The sequence below is a fragment of the Manis pentadactyla genome, chromosome 13 (assembly GCF_030020395.1).
Source record: "Manis pentadactyla isolate mManPen7 chromosome 13, mManPen7.hap1, whole genome shotgun sequence".
In the NCBI taxonomy this organism is placed as follows: domain Eukaryota; kingdom Metazoa; phylum Chordata; class Mammalia; order Pholidota; family Manidae; genus Manis; species Manis pentadactyla.
In genome coordinates this window covers 102,756,577-102,779,896 of record NC_080031.1, presented here as the reverse complement: position 1 = coordinate 102,779,896, position 23,320 = coordinate 102,756,577, and the positions used below count along the sequence as shown (strand labels likewise).

The 23,320-nt window shown below is 41.5% G+C and overlaps 2 long non-coding RNA genes across 2 annotated transcripts in view; one reads left to right on the top strand and one right to left on the bottom strand.

Moving 5' to 3' along the window:
- The window catches only part of LOC118917417 (uncharacterized), a 308,681-nt gene that overhangs the window by 153,475 nt on the left and 131,886 nt on the right, over positions 1 to 23,320 (bottom strand). The window lies entirely within an intron of this gene.
- On the top strand, positions 1,242 to 5,550 carry LOC130680439 (uncharacterized). The gene is made up of 2 exons (XR_008993460.1): positions 1,242 to 1,746; positions 3,603 to 5,550. It is a non-coding gene; the product is annotated as an uncharacterized LOC130680439 (long non-coding RNA).

Below are 23,320 nucleotides of genomic sequence, written 5' to 3'. Positions count from 1 at the left end.
AAGTCTGCTGCCCCCAATGCCCCCTGACTGGTAACCATCCTAGAGTACCAATTTCCCCTACTTCACTTGTTTTCATATGCAACCCCGCTGGGCAGAACATGTACTTAACTGCCCATCACTCCCCACTAGAAAGTAAGTTCTATGTACACAGGACATTGCCTCCCTAGAACAGTGCCTGGTACAAAGGAGACAAATATTTGAAAAACAAATGATGCTGCCCATTGTCCAGTTAATGTGTAGCATAAGGCAAAGCAAATAGCCAGGGGTACAAGAGAAAACCCAGTCATCTATAAATATGACTTTTTTCTTCATTACTAAACTATTTGTTACTTTTTTTCTTAACTGACCTATTAAAAAGCTAAAGAGAAGGAAGGTTTTTATTACTTGGATGAATGGGGGGGGGGCAAACCGTTTACTGAGCACCTATTAAGTCTGAGGCACTGCTCTCATTCTGGGGGTGTAGGAAGCTCCCTACTTCGCGAGGCTCATTCAGAGAGCGTGGTAGAGGTGGACGCTGAAGACGCTACGAGGCATATACCACAAATAAGCAGACAAATAAACAAGGTATCTGCAAACAGTTATTAACCTAGGAATTGAGTTATTCTATTAGAGTAATCGAAGATTAATAGAAATCTTCCTGAAAATTACCAACAAAAATACGCCTGCTTGATACATGGGGACTTATTCATGAGTTTCCTTCCTTGCCGCAGCCCCCCCATGCCCTGTTTTATTTAATAATGTATTACTTAAATGTATTTTTCATACATATTAAATCAATACAAGCTGTTCGTTTCAGAGTAGCTACTTTACAACTTCTTTTAAATAATGAGCCATACCATGTCAGACACTCCCTCTGGTATTTGGATTCAGAGACTGACATTGGACTTTGCCACGTGCCTAGAAATGTATCCAGACAATGAGTTGATGATTTTTCACAGATCTTCAAAAGTTAATGTCTATAAATCTTTCTGACCTATCACTGAATCTTTGTGGCTATTTCAGGGCACTGCTGAAAAGCTGCATGCTTTCATTTTAGTAGAGTTGGTGAAAATTCCATATGGAGTCCTCCATTTACAACCTGAATGAAAACACAGAACCCCTTAAAATAAAAATAGACGTGTTTGGGGATCACAAGGGAAATGTTACTGATTCTCTGGGCCTTCAGCTCCTGCTCTCCCTTGCGGTGGGAACCTACACTGTCATTCCAATTTCCTATACACTTGGCAGCACTCCGTGTCCGCTTGGAACTGTAATAGCCCGGATTTCAGTTTAGGGAGGAAGGAAGGAATCATCGCATTCCGCCCCAGAGGCGTCCGGCTGAATCCCAAGGAGCCAAAGCTTCAATGCCAGTGTTCTAGGGGAAGGCGATGGCTCCACGTAATGAGTTTACCTGGTTAACGTCCCACAGCCGGTTCTGAGCTCTTTCCTGGGCTTTCTCTCATAATGCTGCTTGTTGTGGAAAACCTTAATTCCTGTATCAGGTGTTTTTTGTTTGTTTTACACTTAATTACACATGGATTTTTCATACTAAATGCTGAAGGCATTAAAGACCGCAAGCTCCCGGATGTGTGGATTCTTACTTCTCATGCCCCACTCCTGAATGCCTCCTGCTTCGGGACACGTGAACGTAAGGAGGGCCCACCAACTGACCCTCACCACCCGCTCCAACTCTGACCCCCTACGAGCCCAGGCCGACGAAGGAGCCCCATCCTACCACAGTGCGGAAACACGGACACAGGCTGGGAGGTAGGTGAAGCCTGCAGCGGGCTCCGCAGAGGCCCGGGTAAGAGGTGGGTTATGGGGAGCAGAAAAATGCAGAGGCTTCCCGAATGCTAAGAGCCCTGAGTCTGTGCCTTCTACCTCCCTCTACTTGACTTTTTTTGGTTCTAAAGAATTGATTTGCGTGCAAATAGTTACATTCCACAAACAAGCCATTTCCTCTTCCTTGGGGGAAGGCGACTGACATGAGAGGGAGGGGGAAACCCACGCCTCTTTCGAAAACCAGGATTGTGCGAAGGCCTTTGCAGGTCCTCAGGCTCCATCTGAGGGCTCGGCTCTCTTCCCTGCTCCACGTGAACACATCACAAGACACATACTGTGGCTTCCTTCCCCGGTAAAATTATGGAAGGGTTTTAAAGTTTCACTTTTAAAATGACTTGACTCCAAGGAACTGATGCGTAAACAATGCATGGGAAGTGAGGAAATCTAATATGCAGATTGTTTTCAAGTGAAATGCATTTTTAATGGACACTAACCTTAAGAACTGAATGAACTGATATGATGTTGGCTATTGTAGGCATTTAATTAGACACTAATTTAAACTTTGTGTGTTTCTTTTCATATGTTGAAAAATATAAAAGTATTTTGCTATCTATGTATCATATATATGATTATAAATACATTATATGTGAACCATTTTTACAGGTTTAAACACTGCCATAGGCATTTAAAACCCTGTGGGCTCTGAGCCCTGGGCCTTTAAAGCCTAACAGAGCAGACAGGGAGGTGAGTAGTCCTTTCTAAAACAAAGAAAGAATATTGGTGTACAGAGTGATTGCAAACCTAGGTTAGTGAACAGACGAATCTGATCAGAAGGCCAGTGCTGCTGAGGCTCGCCTGCCAACCCCAGTGCTCTGCCAGAAGCCTGCGTTCTTGCACCCACTCCCCTCCAGCCTTGCCAAAGGAAGCAGTAATCCCACTACCGAAGTTTCTATTTCAGACCCACTCTCAGTCCCACGGGACTCTCCTCTTCCTAAACCACTTGAATCTCATTTCTCCTGCAGCTGATTTTTTTTTTCCAAGATGTTAACAATTCCTGTGGAACCATCTGGATGTTATTAAGAAAGTGTCCTGGGTCCTCTGAGGCAGCCTCTTGCCTTGTTTCCTGTGTCCTGGATGCCTAAGCTGACTTTCGTAAGAGATTTGGAATATTAGCTTAAAAGAAGAAACAGTCAATATTTTTTAGGTATTGAGCTTTTCTTGCAGCTTAATTTCCCCGGCAGGGACTTTGCATTTTGAGTTCCCATCGTTGGCCGGGTGCTCTGGGAAGGGATGAAGCACGCCTGTTTTAAAAACAGAAGGCACCAGTGGTCGGGGTGAACCAGCAGCCCAGTCTCCCTACCTTCCCCTGAGCCTCACAAAACCCTCATTATGTTGCTGCTACTCTGCTCAGCCATGTCCACACCTCCAACCCCACTCCAAGCCGAGACCTCTGATCTCAGCCCAAGAGTAAACACTAGTTCTGCTCTATCAGACTCTCTCCTAGCATCCTTGAGGGAAAACGAATGGAACAAACACACAAAAAGGAGGCAGGGCAGATGACAATGATTCCTTGGGTAAGAGGGGCACCATGAGCAGGCTGGACAGTTGGGGACACCAAATAGCCCCTTACCTAACTACCAGCCAGTTGCTGTCGGGGCCCAAGGAAGCTCCCAAGGGTCATTTTTACTATTCAGAGTCTGCACACATGGCTGGGCTCTGATCCTCCTGCTTCCCATTTTTTTACTGAAACTCAATGGCCAAGCTTTGGTTCCTGGTCTTGACCACTCGCCTCGCCTACTACAGGTGCCCATGCCCAACCCCTTCTTCCTTCTTGTTCCTAGACCTTCACCACCAACCAACTTGCATCTTACCACGCTCTCAGCTTCACTGATGAAGTTAGCAGTCAAGCTCGAGAAGATTTAAAGACCCCTAGTCAATGCCATCAAGTCAGACAGCATGATCGGGGACTCACCCTATCCATCTATGAAGCCCACACAGAGTGACCTCCCTAGGAGACAGACAGCCCGACCACCCGTCTGCGATGCTGGCGGGACCAAGGGGAGTCTTGAAGGGAAACGTGTGACTCACTACCCATCGAGGACTCACCCAGAGAGGAGGAGGGCTGTCTTGGGTGGGCCTAACATCCTGCCACAGTCTGCAGGACTCTGTCAGTGCCTGCGTTCTGTGCAGTTGACACTCAATAAGTGGCGCCCCCCTCCAATCTCTTCATTTTGAAAAAAATTCCAGCTCTAAAAATGTTAAAAGAATAATACAATGAACCCCTGTACATCCTTTACCTAGGTCACCAATTATTAAAATATTACATTTGCTTTCTCCCAATACTTTTTCTTCTGATTCATTGTAAAAAGTACAAATATCACGACATTTTATCCCTAAATACTTCACACTTAAATATTTCCCTAAATATTTCCTATGAGGTAGAATATATTCCCATATAACCACAATACATCCAGGAAATTAAACACTAAAAAAAAAATTATCTGACAGCTCATATTCAAATTTCCCCAGCTATCGTGTCTTTGTAATTTTTAAGATTGAGATATAATCCATATATAAAATTCACTCTTTTAAAGCATACATTTCAGATTTTTTTTAATGTTCCCAAAGTTGTATAACCATTACCCTTATCTAATTCCAGAATATTTTCATCATCCCAGAAAGAAACCCAGAAGCTCATCCACAGTCACTCCCTACTAGCCTCTGCCCCAGCCCCTGGCCCTCATCATTCTACCTTCTGCCTCTGTGGACTTGTCTATTCTGGAAACGTCATAGAAATGGAATCATAAAATCTGTGGGCTTTTGTGTCTGGCTTCTTTTCCTTGTATAATGTTTTTAAGGTTCATTCATGTAGCACATTGGTGCTTCACTCCTTTTTCTGACTGAATTATATCACGTTGTATGGAAATACCACATCTGTCCATTCCTCCGCTGATGTACATCTGGGTTGTTTCATAGCTCTTTTACAAGCCAGGATCCACTCAAAGACTATACATGGCACTGAATTTTCATGTCTCTAGTCCTTTCATCTAAATTCTAGAACATTAATCTACATTCTAAAACATTCTTCCCATCTTTTACAACAGTAAAATTTTTGAAGAGGACAGTTTGGTTGTGTTAGAGAATGTCCTTATGGATTTGTCTGTTTGTTTCCTATAATTTGATTCAGCTTAGACAATTTTGACAGTAATATCACCTGGGGAGTTTGTATACTTCCTATTGCATTACATCAGAAGGCATATAATGTCGGTTTGCCTCATAACTGGTGATGCTAAATGTGGTCATTTGATTAGATAATATTTACCAGATCTCCCCAGAAGATAAGCTTTTTTCTTTGTATACTATTAGAAGAAGTAATATAAGTAATCTTTAAGACTGTGTGAATATCTTGTTTCCAAACAACCTTTAACAAAAGGTTTTAGACTCCAATTATGATCCTTCCCTGAATCCATTGTTATAATGGTGTTATAAAACAGTAATTTTTTAACTTTTCTAACTCTATAATTCCTTCCACTTACAGTTGCTGGCGTTTTGTCAAAAAAAAAAGCTTACCTGCTTGAGTTCACCTTTTTTAATGACCACTGTGAACTCATGGATTTTTTTTTACTTACTATGTTATATAGTCAACATTGCTGTCAGTAGTTTTTCTGATGCCCAAACTGTTCCAAATTTGAAAAGTGGGAGACAGTTTGGGCCAGCTCCATTTGTCATGTTCCTATCAGTTTTTAAGTATCTCATTACTTTGTGACACAATAAAATGTCCCATATGCACCTTTTATTTCCACTTCTTCAGACCTTAAATCAGCATCCCTCAAGAGGGCATGGTTTCTTTTAGTAAGAAATGGTATTTAGAAACCAAGATTTGGGTGCTAGATGTGCTCACTGATATTTGGTTGTCTTAAATGTTTTTGTCTGAATGATTCACAACATTTATTTAAACCTTCAATGCATAACATCTCTTGTGATTTCTATTTGGGTTTCAGTTGGTTGGTAACACTGTTGCATACTCAGTATGTCCTAAGTATTATAGGTATAATAGCTGCTATTTTTTAGTACTTACTAAGGGCTCAACATCTCTGTACTGGGTGTTTTATACACAGTACTTCACTTAACCTTTGTAACAACTCAGTGATGTAGGGGTTATTAATGTTTGTTTAACAAATGAGGTAACTGAGGTACAGTTAGATCACCTGTTCAAGGTCATGCTGCTAGTAAGTCACCAAGCTGGGACTAAACTTTTCGGATTTCAGAACTGCTGAACTACTAGGTGATATTATGACAAGAATAATCACTGTAAGGGAAATATAAGTATGCCTTCAAGCTTGCAGTCCGTTTCTGGGCATATAATATCACATTTGTAAAGTTAATGTGGTCATTATAATCCACATCTGAGGTACAGCGTAATATAAAGAGACAGGCACAAGATACATGGATGACTGGGTAAATCCCTTCACCTTTCCATGTCTCGGTTATATCACCTGTAAAAGTAGAATGATGATGACGCTTAGTTTATGTACCACATATGGATGCAGTGAGGATCAAAAGGTATCATAAACAGAAGCATTTGCAAGAACTATGAAGTTCCCTCTATACTAGGAACTCTCAACTCAAACTGTTTATAAGAATCACCTGGGGGAGGTCATGTAGGCTGAATTTAAAGTGCAGATTGCTGATTTAGTGGCCTGGTGGGGGACCCAGAAATCTGACTTTCTAACATGCTGCCAAGTGATTCTAATGCAGGTGGCTCAGCAATCACACTTAGAAAAACTCACGTAGTTAATGTAAAGATGATAAGACAAAAGATGATAAACTCATGATTAGAAACCACATCCACATCTTTTCACACCCATTTCTTGCATCTGACTGCTTTTTCTTCCTCTTTCTCTCTCCCTTGTCCCTTTACCTATTCATCCTTAGTTTCAGCTCAAAAATTACTCCCGCAGGTTAGACTTCCCTGACCTACTGGACACCCTCTGGACTCCCAGCTGCTCCCGTTACCTGCTTTCATCACGTCCTTTGATTCCTCGTAGCACACGTCAACCTGACAACCACACAGCTTCGTTCTGTAATCAGAGGCGGGAGGTCCGTCTCTCTTGCCAGAGCGCGAGCGTCAGAGGTGGTAGCATGGACCTCCTTGGTATGCCCGGTGTGCCGACACAGTGGGTAGCCAATCAATATCTGTTAGACAAATGCAGAAATGAAGGAATACAAAGTAATATTAACTTCATTACTAAGCAAAGATTGGGCAGAATGCAGAATTCATAAATACAGAATACAGAACAACATTCATTACCAACATGAAAAACCAGATACCCCACTTCCTGTTCTCATCTTCTTTCCTGGGGTTCTTGGGAAGACAGTTTTCAGAGAGGAAACTGCACTTTGATTAACAAATTTGGGGACAATCTGCTCAGAATAGGCAGGAATTCACAATGAAATTACGGCCCTCGGCTCCGGCCTTCCTCTCACTTCCTCGCCCTCCCGGCTCCAGCTGTTCCCTCACACTGGGGCAGCGGCGGCCCCTCCTTCCTGCCTCCCGCCTACCCTCCCACAGCACGGTGCAGGGGAGCTGGCGGCCTGGGGAGGGAGGGTGCTGCCCTCGGGTCATAATTAATTGTGTGTGCTCCCCCAGTTCTGTGCATTTTCATTTGTGCATTGATCTTCATCCTGAATGGGGCCCATAAAACTCCTTTATGATTTAGCCCCAGGCCAAATAAGCATTGGATTTCACAACCGGAGTTTATGCTCATGTATTTATGGCAAGGTGGGAGGCGGGGTTGTTTTGCTTTAATTATTTGTTTCTCCAAGGTGGCTGCTGACTCTCGTCTGGAAAGGCTACAATAGTATATGCAAAGGGGGGAGAACAGGGTCCATGTCTGCACATGACAGGGTTCAGGACATACAACCCACATACGGCACCTTGGCACACTGATTATTTTAAGTTGAAGGAGTTTGAAAAAGCAGCAGAAGCAGGAAGGTATCTCTGACCCTCCCTCTTTTCTCCTGAAGCAGTGTCAGAGCCTCTGGTGAGAGGCGACCTCTTGATGAGCAGAGGAAAGAAGCATCTTTATTTCCGAGAGGGGGCAGTGAAAAGAATCCGAACAAACAGGCCGCACCAGTTCCCTGCATTTCACCACGTTTATCACACCCTTCATCCTATCGTAAGTCTGCACAACTGCCCACCCTTCATCAGACCCAGCACAAACCACTCAGGTTTACCCATTTCTTCAGGCCTTCATTTCCTTAGGAAGGCCCCTGTGCCACATAAAACTCACAGTAAGTAAATGTGTGCTTTTCTCTGCTAATTTGTCTTCGTCAGTTTAATCTTCAGACCCAGCCAGGTGCCCTCAGAGGGTCCATGAAAACTCTTTTCCCCTCCTACACAAAGTCTCCAGAACTTTGCAGCAACTCTGAGTTCAAGGCAGCAGCACAGTACTATAGGGGACTCCTGGGAACCTAGCTTATGTGATATTTTCCTCCCAAGACCCAGTTCCCTTCATATTAGGGTAAAGAAGAACAAAGACACCAGGCATTTGCAAATCCTCAATTTTAACTATAGATAGAAGCGCAGCCTAGTGCCTGAAACCGGCTGACCCCAAAAAACATTAAGAGAAATACACATAATGATTCTTACAAATCTGGCCCAAAACTTTTTGTTTGAAATTCTCTTTGGTTTTGGCACACCGTATATTCAGACCTGAGGAGGGCCAGGCCAGTGGTGACCCAGCACCAGGGTTTAGTCTTCCACCCAATAAGCCTCTTTGCAGAGGGCAGAGTGGTGTGACAGCTCACTGGGCTCAAGTTCACATTCTGCCACTCACTAGCTAAGTCACGTAGGCCGAAGTTCTTCCTCTCTATGCGTTGGTTTCATCAACTTTAAGATGAGGATAATAAGCCATACTGGGGATAAGAGTAGACACTTCAGAGGATTGCTGTGTGGCTAAATGGGGAGCGTATACACATAGCTTCACACAAGGCCTAGCTCAGAGTGAATGATGGCAATTATTAGTTTAACATCTGGATTCAAAGGGGTTCTCAGCTTTAGGATGAGGTCCAGCTGACTTCCTAGAGTCCATGTAATGAATCTGCGCAGTGGCCAGTTGACCCAGTGTGTGTGGCCATTCACAGCACCTTCTGGGGGTTTTCCACTTTAGGGAGTTGCCCACGCCTTAAGTCCTGCTTCCCGGAGGTAGAACACGCCTGCCCACATTGCTGGCTTCCCTTGCAGACGGAGTGCAGGTGTGTAACCAGTCCTTTCCAATCAGACAGAGCCAGAGAGCCTTCTCCGCACAACAGTAACACGCAGAATCCATTCTGTGGTGAGGACAGTGGCCCAAACATCTGGTGCTTGGGGCAGCCGGTGGGAGGTGCAGGCACCCAGGCCCCGCTGTCATGAGCGGCAGTCTGTGCCTGGCTGCGGCAGCCTTGAAGCTTCTCCACGACAGCTCACCTGTGTGGCTGAGGCTTGTCCCTGGCCTCCCTCTGACACTCCTTAGCCCTCTGGGGAACCTGTGAACCTCCTGACATTCTCTAATGAACTTACACTTCTGTTTTAGCCGCCAGAGTGGATCTGCAGCCAGCAACTAAGAACCTGCTCAAGGTCCCTATCCACTGGGTTGGTCAAATACGAAAGCAATGAACACTGTGAAATGGTCAAAACTTTTTGATTCAATGGCAACATCAATGTAGTGATTAGTATTAGGAGAGAAATGGAGCACTGACTGGGACTTGGAAGTCTTCACTGAGGAGATTTTCATCTTCATGACATTTCTTGTAACTTTGTCTTCTCCTTCTAATGGAATAATAGAGCAGCAGAGCTGGAAGGGCTTTAAAGATGGTTCAGTTTGCTCCATCAGTTTCAAATGAGGAGGAAGAGTACCAGAGAGGAAAAATGATTTTCTTCGGGTCACACAGCAACTGCAGCCTTGTGTAAAGATAACCAGCTCAGAAGTCAGATCCTATTTCTGCTACTTACTAATTGTGTGATCACAAGCCATGCAGTATCTGAGCCAGTTTTCTTGGTCTCTTCATTTGCTAAATTAAAATAACAGTCTGTATCCTGTTATTTTGGATATTAGTGGCTTTACTGGGAAAAGTAATGAGATAAATGCATCTACAGTGTTTAGTATGTGTTCAAAAACAGTAATATTCAATAAATGTCAGCTGATATGTTAATACCTTATCTTAAATAGTAATCAAAACACTATGGTACTGGAATAAAAGCAGACACATAGATCAATGGACTAGAATAGACAGCCCCAAAATAAACGCATATGGTCAATTAATTTACAACAAAGGAGCCAATAATACACAATGGGGAAACAGCAGTCTCTTCAATAAATGGTGTTGGGAAAACTGGACAGCCACGTGCAAAAGAATGAAACCAAACCACTATCTCTTACCATACACAAAAATTAACTGAAAATGTATTAAAGACTTGAACATAAGACATGAAGTCATAAAACTCCTAAAAGAAAACATGATCCACTTTGAGCCAGACACTATCCTACAGGCTGGGATATAAAGATTAAGACATTTTTACCTCCCAATAAGCAAAATTCCAGAACCAGATGGCTTCACTGTTGATGCTACTAAATGTTTAAAGAAGAATTGATACCAATCCTTCTCAAACTCTTCCAAAAACAGAAAAGGAGGGAATACTTCAAACTCATTCTATGACACTTCATCACACAGATACCAAAAGCAGATATAGAAGCCAAAAGAAAATTACAGGCCAATATTCTTGCAAAAATATAGATGCAAAAATAAATAAATATAGATGCAAAAATCCTCAACAAAATATTTGCAAACTGAATTCAACAAGAAATTTAAAGGATCATATATCACAGTCAAGTGAGATTTACTCCAGATGATGCAAGGATGGTCTAATATCTGCATATTAATCAATGTGAATATACCATAGTAACAAACAAAGGATAAAAACCCTATGATCATCTTACTAGTTGAAGAAAAAGCATTTGACAAAATTCAATATCCACTTATGAAAAAAAGTCTCAACAGAGTAGATATGGAGGGAACATACCTCAATATAATAAAGACCATATATGACAAACACACAGCTAACATCATACTTAACAATGAAAAGTTGAAAGCTTTTCCTCTAATATCAGGAACAAGACAGGGATGCCCACCCTTGTAAATTTTGTTTAAGATAGTATTGCAAGTCCTAGTCACAGCAATTAGGTAAGAAAAATAAATAAAATGCATCAAAATTAGAAAGGAGGAAGAAAACTGCCACTGTTTGTAGATGACATTATATGTAGAAAACCCTAAAGACCCCATAAAAAACTATTAAGACTAATAAATCGGCAAAGTTACAGGATACAAAATCAATATACAAAAAATCAGTTGCATTTTTATATATTACATATTACATTATATATATAGTTGTATGTTACAACTATGGGGAAGAGAAATTAAGAAAATAATCCTATTTACAATTGCATCAAATAGAATAAAATATACAGGAAAAAATTTAACCAAGAAGGTAAAACACCTGGATACTAAAAACTATGAAACACTGATGAAGGAAAATGAAGAAGACACAAACAAACAGAAAGATATTCCATGCTCATGGATTGGAATAATATTGTGAAAATGTTCATACTACCTGAAGTAACCTATAGATTAAATGTAATCCTTATCAAAATTCCAATGGCATTTTTCAAAGAAATAAAAGAAACAACCTAATATTTGTATGGAACCACAAAACAGCCCAAGTAGACAAAGCATTCTTGAGAAAGAATAGGGCTGGAGAATCAGAGCTCCCTGATTTCAAACTCTATCACAAAGCTAGAGTAATCAAAACACTATGGTACTGGAATAAAAACAGACACATTGATCAATGGACTAGAACAGAGAACCCAAAAAATAAACACATGCGTATGGTCAATTAATTTACAACAAAGGAGCCAATAATACACAATGGGAAAATGGCAGTCTCTTCAATAAATGGTGTTGGGAAAACTGGACAGCCACGTGCAAAAGAGTGAAACCAAATCACTATCTCATACCATACACAAAAATTAACTGAAAATGTATTAAAGACTTGAATATAAGACACGAAATCATAAAACTCCTAAAAGGAAACACAGACAGTAAACTCCTTGGCATTAGTCTTGGCAATGATTTTTTTGGATTTGACACCAAAAGCACAGGCAATAAAAGCAAAAACAAACAATGGAACCACATCAAACTAAAAAGCTTCAGTCCAACAAAGGACACCAATAACAAAATAAATAAAGCAACCTACCAAATGGGAGAAAGTATTTGCAAATCATAAATCTGATAGGGGGTTAATATCCAAAATATACAAAGAACTCAATGGAAGGAAGGAAGGGAGGGAGGGAGAAGCCAAACAAGCCAATTAAAAAATTGGGCAGAGGATCTGAATAGACATTCTTCCAAAGAAGACATACAGATGGCCAACAGGCACATGAAAATGTACTCAGCATCACTCATCATCAGGGAAATGCACATCAAAACTACAGGGATATCACCTCATACCTGTTAGAGTGGCTAGTATCAAAAAGCCAAGAAATAATGTTGGTGATGATGAGGAGAAAAGGGAACCCTTGTACACCACTGGTGAGAATGTAAATTAGTGCAGCCACAATGTGAAACAGTATGGAGGTTCCTCAAAAACTCAAAAATAGAACAACCATATGATCCAGCCAATTCCACTTCTGGGTATTTATCCAAAGAAAATGAAAACATTACCTTGAGAACATACCTGCATCCCCATGTTCACTGCAGTATTATTTATAGCCAAGACATGGAAACAACTTACGGGTCCATCTATGAATAAATGGATAAAGAAAATATGGTATTACGTGTGTGTGTATAAAATAAAGCATTATTCAGCAATAAAAAAGAATAAAATTGCAGCAACATGTTGATGCTGAGGGCATTATGCTAAGTGAAATAAGTCAGAGAAAGACAAATGCTGCATGATCGAACTTACATGTGGAATCTAATACAAATAATAAATCATGCTCGTAGGAAGAGAATTTATTGGCAGTTGGCAAAGGTCGGGGATAGAAGGTTGGGGAGAGAAAATCAGAGAGTGTCAAGAGAGCTGGGCCTAGAACTTTGAAGGAGTTAATAAAGGAATGGAAAGGAGCCAGAAAAGTAGGAGTCTAAGAGGGCAGAGACTGTGAGAAAGGTCAAGCAGGAGACCGGGGAAGACTGGGTGTCAGGAACGGCAGAGCGGCCAACAGACTCTAATTCAGTAAAGAAATCAAGAAGAAAAGGAGTGAAGTGTTCCTGAATTTAGCAATCAGGATTTCACCATGGTCACCTTGATGAGAAGTCAGCTCTGCTCAAGTCAGGAGAGCGGAGGACGCAGAGAGGCGGGGACACAGCTCTGCAGCAGAGCTCACCGTGGGAGGCATCGAGGCAGCAAGGTGGTTAAATAAAACAAAGGGCTTCAAAAGTCTTCTTCTGCTTTGTTTTAACATGTGAGACATGAAATGTCTATAGGCAGAGGGGAAGAATCCAACAGACAAGGGCTAGATCAATACGAGAGACCAGAGACATGTGGGAAGAGGTGGAAGGAAAGAAACTGAGATCACTAGGAAAAAACAGTAAAATGTATTCAAAAGTTATAATTCATCAAGACACGATGATGTTTTAATCAACTGTGATAGGAACTGTCATAAAAATCAAGATAATAGAGGGAAGCCCAGAGACAGACCCAAGGATGGGTGTGTTTGTATCTAAGAAGAGTAAAGGGAAAAGAGATGTTATTTCAATTCAGTGGGGAAAAGACAGTTTGTTCAAGATAGTCTGATTTTATCTGGTTAATTTTGGGGGAAAAATCTTAGATTCTTTCTTCTCACAATGTACCAAAACATATTCCAGATAGATTAAAGGTTTAAACCTGTAACATGAAGTCATACATGAAGATATCAGAAAAATATATAGGGAAATGGTAATTATGGGTAAAATTGCGGTATTTCCAGAATCTCTTGCCTGGCCTTAGTGTGTCTCCATATCAACAGGTGTTTCCAAGGGGTGGAAAGAAGTATCCATCGCCATATCAACAGGTGATTACAAGGGTGGGGGGAGTGAGGGTATATCTGGACCAGGGAGGTTGGGTGGGGTCACTTTTTTGCAGCCGGGTCATGAGAGACACAGGTGAGTACAAGTGGACGACTGCTTATAAGCAATAAACGGGTTTCTCCCACTTTATTTCTCCCTTTGACTGATTTTGGCTTCAAAGGTTATTTGCCCTGGGTTGGGAACATATTTTCCCCCCGGATTTACAGTGATACAATCTTGGACGGGGGTGGTCTAAGTAGGTAAGTATGTCCCGGTTGAGCTGAACTGAGATTGTGAATTTGGCTCTGTTTGCTAAGTGGGTGGGCTCGTGCAGCTGGTATGGGTTGGGAGGCAAGAGCAAATGTGTATTTCGTGACTTAATTTTCTTGTGGGTCAAAGGGCCTTGAGGGAGGAACTGCATACACATCATTTGGAGTGGGGCTAAGGTGGTAGGAAGGAATGTGTAGACAGATACTAACTGAAACAGACAGGGTGTTATGGTAAGAGGTGCCCGGCCTGGCCTCACGGACCAGATCTGAGCCCCCATGGAAGTAGGGACAGTTTTATCAGGAGCACAGTGCAGTTCTAGCACAACGAGCCCTGAAGGCACCATCTGGGCACCCGAAGGCCTTCTGGGTCTGAGAGCACAAGGACTCACACCTCCAGGGAACCTCAGGGCGAGGCAGGAGTCAGGGGCCAAAGCCTGCCACTCCTGACCAATCAAGAGCAGAGCAGGCAGCACAACTCAAGGCCACCTCACCCACTAGACACTTCCGTCTGCACAGGGCTTGCTCCACAGAAAGGAAATTGATTAAGAAATAATTCAGAGGGAGGATTCTTGCCAGACAGTGGTGGTGGCAGTCTTTAAACCTCTCTGAGTTTCCACATAAAAACAGACCCACTAGATAAGCCAAAAAAAGCATGGAAGATACTCAGAAAAAAACTAGGCGGGACCACTGCAACAACATGCATGAACCTAGACAGTATCATGCTCAGTGAAATAAGCCAGGTGGAGAAAGACAAATACCAAGGATTTCACTCATCTGTGGCATATAAAAACAAAGCAAAACAGAAGGAAAAAAATTACAGTAGACTCATAGCCACTGAGAAAGGACTAATGGTTACCAAAGGGAAGGGGTTAGGGTGGGAGGGAGAAGGGGATCAGGGGGCACAATAATTCACAATCACAAAATAGGTAGGTCACGGGGATGGTAGCACAGCACGAAGACAATTAATGACCCTATAACATTTTACTATGCTGATAGACACTGACCACAATGGAGGGGGTGAGGACTTGATAATATGGGTAACTGCTGAACCACTGTGTTGTTTATGTGAAACCCTCATAAGACTGTATGTCAGTGTTACTTTAATTAAAAAAAAAAAAAAAGAAAGAAAATGCAACAAACAACAACAACAAAAAACTAGGTGAGACAGATTAAATATGGCACCCAACCCTCTGCATTTCCTCCCATGGACAGCTGACGTCTCTCTGCCCACCCCGTGCGTCTGGGCTGGTCTGTGACTTGCCTTCAACAATGTGGCAGAAGTGGCAGCCCGTGACTCTTGAGCCTCGGCCTTGGGTGACTGGAACTCCACCCCCTGGTGAACAAGCTGGCTCACCTCCCTAATGATGAGACACCTCATAGATACGTATTTCTTAAAGTTACCTTTTGATGATGATAGGGAACCAATTCAATATCTTCAAAAAGATAAATAAAGGGACAGTACTTATCTTGCCTTTCCTATATGAACCATGCCAATATATGAACAAATAGTAGATGAGATAAAGCACCTTTATAATAAAAGAATTCCAACAAAAGGGGAAAAAAAAGAGAATTCAAACATCACCAGTCTGTAACTCCAATGAAGTACAATCTAGGCAACAAGCATCAACAGCTAGAGACAACAGACGTCATGCGTTTCCAGAAGAAGGAACACCATACCACTTACAGTCTTGCCAAATGAATTGAACAGTAGTCTGATCAAAGTTCTGAATCATTTGCCAATTTGCAGGAAATACAGAGGAACATGCTGAGGAAATGCACCATGGGACTGCAATCAAGCAAATCCAGACTGTGAAACTCTACAGGCCAAGTACCTTGAGTGGCAGGAAATCTATAGATTAAAGGGTCATAGAACACACACACACACACACACACACACACACACACACACACACACACACACACACACATACACACAGTTGAACACTGAATAATTTGGGTTTGAACTGCTTGGGCCCATTTATGCCTGAATTTTTTTCAATAAATATACTGGAAAATGTTAAGGTTTGCGATACATTGAAAAAACATTTTATTTTCTCTAGTTTTTATTGTAAGAATCCTATATAATGCATATAACATACAAAATATGTGTTGATTGACTACATTATTGGTAAGGCTTCTGGCCAAAAATAGGCTATAAGCAGTAAGTTTTGGGGAGTCAAAAGTTATACACAGATTTTTGCCTGTTGTGCAGTGGTCAGCACCACTAACCCTCATGTTGTTCAAGGGTCAACTGTAGATTCTAGGTAGGAAATGCTAAACTATAGTATCTATGCATGCACACTTGGATGGTAAAACTAAAAATTATGAGGAAATGATTACTATGAGGCCAGACTAGTAGGTGCTTTGCGGGGAAGGAGGGAACACCAAAGGTCTTGTGGAGTGGGCAACACAATTATATTTGTTGACTTGGTAGTCAGAATAAGTTCATTAAACTATACATTTGTGTGTGAGATTTTCTATTTCTGGTGTTTGTTTACAATAAAAGAAAATTTTTAAAAGACATCATTCAGAAAAGCATGGAGTGAGAAAATGGAAGAGTTGCTGCTAAAGAAGTCATCTCTTTTCCCTATTTTATGGTTGAGAAGAACGAAATATTAAGCTGGACTCTGAGAATGACAAGCCATATGGGCTGCTGAGAGTAATTTTGCATAATGGCAGCTGTGTAGAGTTTTGGGGGTGTTTTAGAAACCAAGTAGGAGCATGAAGCAGGTGAACAGATATGCCCAGTAAAGGGCTTGAAAGGGTATATGAGACACTTGCAGTGGCATATTCTGAAAGAAAGCAGTACGGGTATACTTATTTTATGTATGTGTGTATGTGTTTTCCTTATCTAACTGTTCAACAATGGACACATATTTTGTTAAGAGCAAATAAAGCAACTCTTTTTCATTTTTAACAGAATAACCAGTACATAGAGCATTCCCCTGGGTCTAGGATCTTTCAGGAAAAGGACACACCCTCTGCAGAGCAGCTTGGGAAACTAAGCTGATCACACTCCAAGCTCAGCAGTGAAGAACATCCAATTCACACCCCTTGCTTAGGTAGGTCCCTGCCCACCTGGAAGCCTTTAGATTTCATTTGGCTCTCCATTTTACTTTCTTTCAAGGAGAGAAAACATTGAACTGATAACATGAGCACTCCTGTGTGCTTGTTAGTGACATTTCTCACTGTAAAATAAAAAATTGTAAAGAACTACTTCAAGGGCTGACTCTGGCTTTGGTCAGGATGAAAACCACTTTCTCTGGAACCCACAGGGAGGAGGTAGGAATGAATGATGAGTTTACCGCTTTACAGATTAAAGCCCCTGGATAGCGGGAGACGGTTCACCTGCAGAGGCAGAGGGGGGCTGGAACAGCTGCAGGAGGGCAAGAGAAAGACTGGGCCGAAGACAGTGAAGGGATTTCTTCCCAGCCCTCCGCAGCGGCCACACGCTGCCTCATCTGCACCCCGCCAGACCACTACAAGGCACCCCAATGTGACGCCAGCCCAGGTTCCTTGAGGACGTCCTACCACACTTAGAAAGGCCACCCTCAGTCAAGCTGAAATACCTATATTTTTACTTCAGATCTTTGTGCCTAATTTCATGCTTTAAATTTAAATATTTGGGGTTTTTAAGAACATGTTTAGATTTATCACATCAAGTAGGACTCTAATTTTATGTTTCCAAATATTAGTCATTTGTGTCAACACCACTTATTACCTTATCTATCATTTCTCCACTGGTTTCAAATGCTACCCTCATCAGAACTGGGTACAAGGAAACGTGAAACTGACTTGAACATGGAGAAGATTCTTCCACATCTTTAAGTCAAAGTCAGCTATGGCTTCAAGGCAGAGGACCAAGGCCTTGATTCCGAGACTTGACAGAGCACACGCTGGCTCATTTACAAACGCACATGCCCAGCCACCAGCCTTCCTCTCCCCCATCCGGAACTGACTTCTGGTTGCTTAGAACAAGTACTCTGCGATCAGCTGGGCTGACTTTGAATTGTGGGTCACTGTTCACTAGCCAAGTGACACTGGTTCCAGTAATTAACCTCTGTATCTCAGTCTCTCTCTCTGTAAAATGGGGATCACAGAAGTTCCTTCTGCATGGGCAGTTGTAAGGATTAAATGAGATAAAGCCTGAGCAATAACAGTGCCAGTACAATGCTATTTTTATTATTATCAAAGGTGATGCTATCCTTCTCCTCAACATCCAGATGGCCTGATGACGGACTGTGGAGGGCTCACATTCACTGCTTGTTCATTCAGCGATTCCTGTTGAGCGTTTCCCTGTTTCAGCTGCCATTCTAGCAGGAAATAACAAAGATAAGGTTCTAACCCCCCCAAGAACTGACCTAGAGATCACGAAGTCCACACTGCTTCATGCCATATCTAACTGCTTTTCAAGTCTACTCTTTATCTTTGGTTTTATTTATGCTTTGCATAATATAGTTTTCTTTATATTTATTCCACTTGGGGCTCATTAGTCTTTCAAATTGCTAAATGTATGACTAAGTAGGGGACATTTTTAGCCATGAAATCTTCAAAATTTTTCTGTTCTACCCACTTTCCTATACTTTTGGGACTCCAATTAAGTTAGACCTTTTAATATTCCTCATAATCCATAAGGTTCTGTTAGTTAATAAAAACTTTTTCTACTCTATTGTTCAGCTTGGATGATTTCTACTGATGTATCTTCTAGTGAATATCAACTCTTTCTTTTGTTGTCTCCAATTTCTGTTAAACTTTTCCAGTGAAGTTTTCCAGATACTGTACTTTGAAGTTTCAGAATGTGTATTTGGTTCTTTTTATAGTTCCTCTTTCTCTGCTGAGATTTCCATTTGTTCATTCATTGTGAGAATGTTTTCCTTTATGTACTTAACACAGTTATAATAGCTGCTTTAAAATCCTTGTCTGTTAAATTCAATATGTGGGTCACCTAGTGGTGGGTATCCAAAGATTGCCTTTGCTTGAATATGTCACATTATTCAGTTTCTTCATATGTCTAGTAATTTTATATTGTGTCCTACACAGTTAGAATAACATGTCATAGAGCCTCTGGACTCTGTAATATTTCTCCAAGTAGTGTTTCTTATTATCTTATTATAGTTCTAGCAGACCAAATGACTTGATTGACTTGAAATTCCAAGTTCTGTTTCCCCTGCACTGGGTCCGGCTGAGAGCTCCGCCTTAGTCTGGGCTGCTTGGCGTCCACCCCATGAAAGCATCATTCAGAGATAAGCCAGAAGTTTGTGTCTCTCTTCTTTGTTCTGATTCTTCCTAATTATGTCTGTTGTTGATTACTCACCAGCCCCTTCAGGTAGTTACCTATTTTTTTTCAGAGTTTATAGCCATCATCTTTGTTACCTTTTTGTTTGTTTGTTTGTTTTGTTTTTATTTTGGTATCATTAATCTACAATTACATGAATCTTTGTTATCTTTGTGTCTGCCAGGAGTAAGTTAGATATTACTGGAAGTAGTTCACTGGAAATTTTTAAATGAGGGAGTGACAAGAACATATTCCTTTTGAAGAGATCATTTTGGCTGCTATTTCGGGGAATGAATTGTAGCAAGGATCAATCCTGGAAGCAAGGAGACCAGTGATGAGGTCACCTTCATGGTCCAGGAAAGAGTTGGGGTGGTCTGTCCTAGAGTGGGTGCAGAAGAAATGGACAGAAGCACACAGACTCATGTGTAAAAGTCAAGTCAACAGGACTTGTTAAAGAATTAGACGGGGTGGGTGAAAGAAAGAGAAAATGTTAGGATGACTCCTAGGTTTGTATCCTGAGCAGTTGGGTAAATAATGGTGTCTTTTAATGAGATGAAGAAGATTTAGAAAGCAGTGGACTGGAGGTAGGGAACATTAAGTTTTAAGGTGCCTTTTAGTTATCTAAGAATGGTCAACGAGGTGGCTGCAAATATGACTCTGGAGTTCAAAGCAGAAGCTAGAGCTGCAAATACAGGTTTGGAGTCTTCAGTTGATATTTGGTTTACATCACAATGGGGTCAGATAAGCTCATTTGAGGGAAGGGAAGATCAAAGAGGTGGTTGGTCACAGAAACAAGCCCTTGAACTTGTCAAAATGTAGAGGTTGAGCAGAGAAGAGGCCAGCAAAAGAGAAAGAAAAGAGGTGTCCAGTGAGCCAGGAGAAATATCCTAGAGGGAAAAAAGTGCTTTAAGGAGGAATATGAGTTAAATGCTGCTGTGAATTTGCAGAAATTGAAGACAGAGTATCTTTTAGATTCAGCAGGGTGGGCGGGTACCAGTGAATGAGGGTCAGGACCATGCGGAGGGGTATGAGAAGAGAATTGCAGCGGGGGAAGGCTGTCATAGTTGTGATTATAGAGAATATTTATATGTTACATTGTGAGTAAGGAAAGAAATGGGGCAGTGGCTACAAAAACAAAGCTTTTTGTGGTTAATACTGGGGTTACAAGAACATGACTATATACTGACAGGGAAATCCACTTGTCTTTTCTGTGCAGGCACAGCTGGATTCAAATGTAGCCTACATGCTTTTGGCTTCCATTTTCCTATTTCACATGTCTCCAAAGAAGGGGAAGAGATGTATTTCGTTCTCTTAAATACAGATAAGACTGGTTAACTATGTAGTTATCAATGGGAACAAAATCTGTTATCTGATTATCAATGGGCACCTTGTGGTCATCGATTTCAACAGTTCTACATTTAACACCCTGTGCAAAAATTTAACCTATTGTATGTATGTAGGAAAATCCCTGTAAAATAAAGGTATTTTCTCTGGGCAATATAGTCAGTCAATCCTTTTAATGATTAATTCTATGGGTCTTTCCTACAATCCCAAGAGGAACAAATACAGTTTAATGATACAGACTTCGGTATCACTCAGACCTAAGTTCAAGTTCCGGTTCAGCCTCTTCCTAATGCTGGTTTATTTCAAAAATAATAACACTGATCACCAGCCAAATATTTGTGTATCTTCTAGATTTCACTCATCCCATTAATATAGCTGGCTTTCCATTCTTGCCCTCCATGACTGCTCTGTACATAAACCTGTAGGCAGTATGTACTGTAACCATTTTACAATCTTCCTCAGCCCTGGAGAACTGTGAGCACAGGCAACCTGAGCTGTGCACTCTGTTATCTATCTGCATTGCGGAAATGAAGACAGTCCACACCTCCAAGGGCTTCCGGCCACTAGGGATCACTAAATTGCATAAGCAGGTGTCCGTGCAAAGTCCAAGAGGTTAATAATGAGCAGCTCTATTTTATCTGTGACTACAGGGAGCTGGACTCAGTGTTGTCAACACCAGGCAAACACACAGCAAAGCATTTCCCAAGAGAGTGCCGGAGAGAGAAGTCAGAGAGAAATGCACCTGTTAGAAAGATTACTCTTTTCCTGGGATTTCCTACTTGTTTTCCAACAACTGGTCATATTTGTCCACATGAGTCACTCTTTTCCCCTTTGCCTTACTTATCTGGGCTAATGACACTCAGAACAAGGACAAAAGTTATATTTCCCCCTGAAACCTATTAAAAGGGCACCCTCCATATCAATAGAAAGGATCGGATTTCCCATCGAAAATTAAAGGAGGAGCGCTAAGGGTGATAATATGGGATGTCTAGAAATCATGCTAAGATACGTTATCCAAAGATTAGATTTCCCATTGTTCTCCTTCTGGGGTCTGGAATTTGCCTGAAAATGAAGCAGCAGGGAGAAGACACAGTTCCTGATGATTTGCATATATTTGGCACGCCGTCCTGTCAGTCAAACCATCACAGCATCAAACTAACAATACACTTCAGAGTGAAAAAGAGAATAGAGTGCCTCTCTTACTAGTAAAAAAAATAAATAGTACTCCAGGTAAGGCTTTTGAGTTTTCATCTAGTTTTACACCAGGAAATGGAACCCCTGTACTTTTGTGCTAAGAAACATTCCTTCTTTGGCCTCTTTAACATTCAAAATGAGCTGAACAGCCTTTGTTACCACCAGCAACTCGTCCACACTGCCCTCCACACACATACATGCCAGTATGAGAAACTCAATCTTCTTGCTTCTAAAACATAAAAGGCTGCCTTGGCCCCATGGTGCCGAGGAGTCTAGGTATCTCAAGAAAAGGCTTAGATCATAGGCTACCCAGCCCCTCCCCTGGGAAGGGTTTGCTGACAGCAGCAATGGAAACCACAATCAAGGGTGGAGGCTTATGGGTGAATTATTATTATTTTTAATTGTCTTCCAGATTGAAAAACTTCTTCCAGGTCTCCAACCAGGGTGAACAGCATAGATTCTGTAGGAAACAGCAAAACTACAGAGGAGTTATACCAGAAATATGTGTGATGGTCAGATTGAGCAGAAAACTGGCATATGCTATGGATCTCTAGGCTCCCTGGACTCCTAGCAGTTCATTTTTACCAGTCTAACAAGTATTTCCCGGCTCCCTTAGGAGAATTCAAGTGCCTAAACAATCACAGAAGATTGAAGATTGGGATCCTTCCCGTTTTCATCAAAGGAGTGGGTTGGGACCCTTTAACAGATGAGTGTAGGAGACACAAAGAGAGAGAGAGAAGGTGGTGGTGGTGTGTGTGTAGAGAAAGCATAATATGAAAAGTTGTGTCCCCTAGAAGATGTGAAGGAGAAAGGAAAATTATACTTCTTGGTATAAAGGGCAGGGTTTCTCAGTGTGCCCTATAAGTCACCTGTACCAAACTCACCTTTGTTTAAAATTCAGGTTCCTGGGCTCCCACCCTCACAGATTCTGATTTAGTGATCTGAGATGGCCTAAGAATCTGCGTTTCCCATACACTCCCCTATAGGTACCCTAGAGTTTGAGAATTACTAACACAGGTTATGGGAAGAACCATTATATGGTTGAGCCTCATGAAATAAAATAGATTTCCTTCATCCTTATTTCTGAATAGGCTAGGATTCCTTATTAAGGACAGCACTTATTAAGGACACATAATAAAGGTGAGATTGTTTAAAACATGAGGCCAGGACAACTGGCCATCCATGTGAAAAAATAAAAACTCAATTCCTGCCTCATACACCATACACAAAATTAATTCTAAGTAAATGAAAAATCTAAATGTACAAAATCAGCATCCTTTACCTTTAGAAGGAAAAGAAGGAGAAATTTTTGTGTCTGTGTTATGGAAAGATTTTTTGAATAAGGTACAAAAAGCACAAAGTATAAAGGAATTATTTATTAATTTGGTTACATGAA